This window comes from Primulina huaijiensis, chromosome 5 (assembly GCF_012295235.1).
Source record: "Primulina huaijiensis isolate GDHJ02 chromosome 5, ASM1229523v2, whole genome shotgun sequence".
Taxonomy (NCBI): Eukaryota; Viridiplantae; Streptophyta; class Magnoliopsida; order Lamiales; family Gesneriaceae; genus Primulina; species Primulina huaijiensis.
Genome location: NC_133310.1, coordinates 6,517,781 through 6,523,575, shown reverse-complemented (window position 1 = coordinate 6,523,575; position 5,795 = coordinate 6,517,781). Strand labels below are relative to the sequence as shown.

Here is a 5,795-nt window from a genome sequence, read left to right as displayed (position 1 = left end):
ATGGACCATTGAAGACAAGAGATTATGATGTAGTGGAGACATATTCCGTTATCCAACTAATAAATCTGTAAGGGAAATTCAAAAACGTTAGAACTTCTCACAAAAAGTCTCAGTCAACCGTGTCATAAGCCTTCTGGATATCCACTTTCAAGATACACCACGGTGAACCACGCTTTCTAGCATACTTCTTGTGTAGTTCGTGCGTCAAGTGTATATTATCCACAATAGAACGACCCTTGATAAATGCAGCTTGTGCCCCATCTAGTAAATCAACAATCACATTTCTTAGTCTGTTAACTACATCTTTTAAATGAGTTTGTAAAATACCGTGCAATAAGAGATGGGTCTAAAATCATTCACCAAGGAAGCACCCAACGTTTTTGGCACTTAGGCGATGAGCGAATGGTTCCATTGTCTGAGTAGCTTACCACTCGAGAAGAATTCTTGAACAGCACTAAAAACATCCTTACCAACTATGTCCCAATATTTTTGAAGAAAAAAGAGCCAAACCCATCCGAGCCCGGGGCTTTATCATTCTCGATGCCAAATAACGCTCCACGAACCTCCTCAAACGAGACTTGCTTCGTCAATTCTGGCCAGTCACTACTCATCACCACACACACGAACCATCTGAAATATCTCTGTCCACCGAAATACGCTCCACTTTACACCCCCAATAATTCTGTATAATAATACTCATAATAAAACAATTTGATATAGTTTCTTATGTAAGGAAAAAACCATTAATTGAGCAAATTGAGGTTACCTTCTTTTAGTTGAAAAAAGGAGACATTATAAATTTATGGCACAAATCCAAAAATTAAACTCATAATAAAACAACTTGATATAATTTCTTATGTAAGGACAAGAATCATGGTCCGGAATCTATGCATAATTTCAAAAAATTATTTAATAATGATAATTGTATTTTAAGCTTTGAAAAACATTCAATCTTGAAAAACATATACAAAAAGTCAGTTTCACTACTTTCGATCTAGTGACAAACCTCACATTGAAAGATGATGATGGTTCGAAATCCTGAAGACTAAAAAAAAAAAAAAAAAAAAAAAAAAAAAAAAAAAACACACACACACACACTCTCAAGTCATCGAAATTCTATGTTTTAGAAGCTTAATTGAATAATGAAATAAGAAATTTTAAAAATCATCCAAACTAATTAAGACTTAATCTTATATTATTTGACTATATATAGTGATCTTGTTTGACTGGTGACTCGCTATGATAAAAACTAGTTGAAAACTTAGGAATAATTCTAGAAGAGTGGTTGTTAAAATTTTAGAGTTGCAAGTGATTGAAGCTTTTATACATAGAAGAATGAATGGCTAAAGCTTTATTACCTAGTCAATTAATAAATTATAAATAACACGTAAAACATAATAATTTAAAAAATACATGCATAGATTTATTATAAACTTAAGTTATTATGGTATTTTGGCAAATAGTAAGTCTCTTGTAAGACGATCTCACGAGTCATATAATTATGAGACGAGTTGACCTGATCTATAACTATTATGAATAAAAATTAATAATTTTTCATTAGTTGATCGTGTTATGAAATTTTGTGATTAGCAGGGAACTCCACCACATGTCGCCCCTTAAGGTACTCCCGTGGTAACTTACTCGCAAAATATTGGATTAGGAATATGAATGTAAGGTAAGAGTTAGAGGCTTTGGATATTATTTTTTTTCGTGAAAACGTAAGAAGATTTAGTTTTAAGTTTTTTTTTTTTTTTTAAGAGTATAGGATTGAATAATTTTTATCTAAAATTTAAAATTCATGTAAAATATTGTCGCTTCAAGCCTTACGCGGTAAGGGTGTCAATTCGGGTAGGTTGGGTCCGGTTGAGCAATAATACTATTCAAAAATTGCTCAACCCAAACCCAACCTGAACCCGAAACTCTCAACCCGAACGTGAACCTGAACCCGAATCAACCCGATTTTGAATTTTTTTAAAAGAAAATTATATAAAATTCAAAAAAAATATTTTAATTTAAATACATAATAACAAAATCTCCCAGATATGTATGATTTAAATTTGAAAGTCTAATTGTAGAAAAATAAAATATATTTACTAAATCAAATAAACAATTGTTTAAAAAATAAAAAATATTCAAAATAAATATTAAATTATGAAAATTTATGATATAAATATACAATAAATATTTTTTCAGACATAAAATATATAAAAATGTAAGCAATATTAATTAATTATATATATTTTTAAAAAACTAAAATTTTCGAGTTGACCCGGACCCAACCCGATCATTTTTTTCTGGTCAGCTATCGGATCCAACCCGATCTGACCCGAACCCAAAAACCTCAAATCCAAACCTGATTTTTTTTGGATTGAACCGTGTCACATTGGTGATTCGTGTCTGATTTTGACACCCCTATCAATTGCGCTTGATATGGAATGTGGTAATGACATCATTAGTTATCAAATTTTAAAGTAAAGGCATTTTTTTAAAAAACTAATTATCCAAACTAGTCGGCCAACAGTAAAAAAATAGTGAATTTCAATTTGATTTTGATCTGTAAAAATAGCAAGCAAAATCTATCCAAAAACAATTTGGAACTAATGCAGAGTACCTGGCAACCAGAATATTTAAAGAAACAAAGTAAAAAAATTTAATAAAGAAAACTAAATAAAGCAATATGTAAAGTTAGGCTTTATATTACACAGCAAATCAAGAGCACATAAGTTAATGTGTTCAGGTTTCCAAATAGGTTTGTTTTGATAGAAAGATCGTGCCCACTCATCCGTAGCGCACCGCAATGAGTTTCGGTTTCGATTAAGCACTGATCACGGATTCAATTAGCAGCTGGTATCCTTCAGGGAACTTCATTTTTATGTTTTTTATTTCATTGAAATAAGATTTCCTCCACTTAATGGGCCACGGATTCGATTAGCAGCTGGTATCCTTCAGGTACTGTGGCTTGTGACAGCACGCAGCCGGTTAATGCAGGGATATCGGTTTTGATGTCTAAAAACCTGGCCAGCAAGAGCAGCAGATGGAAATCAGATATTCGTTTTAGAAAGGGAAGGCTCTTTGTTCGATCCATATGATTTTTTAGCGCATCCATTGTTAGCGGTGACATCCTGTTCTCAACGGGAAAAGTTGATGCGAGAGGACCCTGCATTCACACAAAAAGTTCGTAGACGGAACCATTTATATTAGTCGTATGATTTCAGGAAACAAAAACAAAGATAGCTGCGCAATAGAGAGAGAGTGTGGTGTAGACAAGAAGGAAGTACAAGCGAACACGACTAAATTAAATGTATCTCTTGAAAAATCATTCGTAGTCCAGATTTTGAAGCACAAGCCAACATCCATCACACTTCAAATGCAATGCCATTCATATTTCATTGATAACTAGAATACATCACAATGCAACAGAGCACCAAAAAGCAACCGAGGCATCTTCTTAGTATTTGATCGTTTACATCAAAGATATGCAGTGTCAACCAGATATGGGACACAAGAGGGCTAAATTGGAAGAAACTAATGCTACTTGTGATATAGAGATGTTTAACAGAAATCAGTAAAACAAAAACCACACCATCACACACAGTCGCTCCAAGAGAATTCATCATGCAGAAAATTCAAGTCTGAATTTTGCGGAAGTAATATTCGCAATAACAAGTTGAAGGCTCCTGAACCACTATTTTTCTTTTGCCTTTCAAAAGTAAGGCAATGCAACAAGTAACACAGTTATGAAATAATTCTACTACTTTTAACTCTGACACAAAATTCATCAAATTTGGAATTGGACAATACTGCAATGACATAATCCTATAAATATTTCACAGAGACAGGTCTTGAGCTAATACAATCTTTCTATCTCATTATATTTTTCAACATAGAACTTCATGATCTCGGCTTAAACACACTCGCATAAATAAATGACAAGTTTGCGTTAGCTGGACTATTTAGTCAAAACACAAGATATCATGCCACTCAATTATATTCCTCATTGTGATCTATCCAATATCCATACTCTACAGTCAGATAGTTTGAAGTTTCTAATCAAATTTGTGTCAAATTTTTTAACTCCATAATCACTAGGGAGGTATCCGTAATGCAAGTGCCACAAACAGATCAGCCTGTTAACATTTGTGTAGCTACCAATGCCAAATAAATGCTTATTTTTTACCAAACAAAACTCTAATGCAACCAAAAACAAATATTAATAAGGTAAGACATATCCAACGAACCTGATGATCAGAAATCTTGACAACCACCAAGAAGAAATCATTGTCCACTTCCCTAGTATCTTTTACTCCAACAACGACATCCTTTTTCATCCTCGAAAGCTTAGGATCGACCTCCTCTTGCAACTCGCGCTCAAACCAATCTTCCTTAAACAACCGAACACACATATCACTAATCTGAAAGGCCTCGAAATGCACTTCTGCAGCACCATCCTCGTTCACCTCCAGCTTCACCATGGCAGTCACCCACTCCTTCAAATCCCCTTCGGCGTGCAACTCAACTGCCTGCAAAATCTCCGAATTCGACAATGTGTAATCCTTCTTGTCCTGGCTAATAGTCTGTGTGAATATAAAGCCCACCCTCCTCATCCCCAACCCCAATGCTATAGCCTCAACTAACTTTTCCTCATCCATGTCCCTTAAAAGCATCAAATTATCCTCCGTCCCCAGCTGCGGCGGCTCGTAAATGAAATCTACCTCTACTTTTCCATCCTCCGACACTGTCCCGTACATGAAACCCCCGCGCTTCACCGCAAAAGCCAAACTTTCACTCACATAATGCTGAAAGGAATTAGCCGCATCACGATCAAACGAGACAAGCTCACAGTGCGGGTTCTCCTGACGAGTAACTCTCATCTGCTTGGCAATAAGTCATCAATGGTCATCTTCCTGCCGAACGACCCAGCGGGTTGGAATGCAGGGCCCGCAACGGTGCGTTCCCCTTCGTAAGCAAGATAAACAATTGACCCATGCCCGATTTTAAGGGAAGCAATCAGGGTGTTCGGGTTCGACATATCAGTAAATCGCGTAAAATCGGCAGCGGCCTTCGCCAGAAGCAAGCTCTGATTAGTCGAGAGGATTTGAGCGTGTCTTGGCACCCGAATCTGAGATTCGATTGCCGCCTGGAGTTGAGCGACAGTAGCAACCGAGTTGTCGATCGTGACTCGCTCCAACCCGTCACGGCTCCGGACTCTGATCATCATATTTACTGAACCACTAACTGCAACGATTACTCGGAAATCTGATCAAACAGATTGTGAGAAACTGGCAAATTAACAAGTATATGGATGAAAATTAACCCCAAATAATCCTACTTTTAGGGGAAATAACAAAAAAATCGTAGATGTCGTACGAATCAAGAATTCTCCGCGAAGCGAACAAAAGATGAAAGAAGATTGGGGAAAAAGTACTATCTGAGAAGGGACAGAGGAGAATACGAAGAGAGTTAGACAGATGAAACTTCAAGTACAAAATCTTTACCCACGAAAGGATACTGTTTCATAAAGAATCCCTGATGGATTTTTATTTCTTCTAGCGCACAGAATTTTTAAAAAATATTTTATATTAAAAATATTATTTATTATTATAAATATAAAATTGATTTATCAAAAAAATCCGCTAGATCGTCTTATAAAAGATCAACTAACTATTAAAAGTTTATTAAAAATGTCTTCAACCCGATAATTTGTTACAATTGAACTTGAATTCGATATTTCATTGTAAATTTATAGTATTAATAAATATAAGATATGTTCAGGTTGTTGTGAAAAAGTAAAAAAT

At 35.2% G+C, this 5,795-nt stretch overlaps 1 pseudogene; it reads right to left on the bottom strand.

Annotated features, from left to right (window-relative positions):
• Window positions 1-2,668: 2,668 nt before the first annotated feature.
• On the bottom strand, window positions 2,669-5,487 carry LOC140976560 (NPL4-like protein 2; annotated as a pseudogene).
• Window positions 5,488-5,795: the final 308 nt, after the last annotated feature.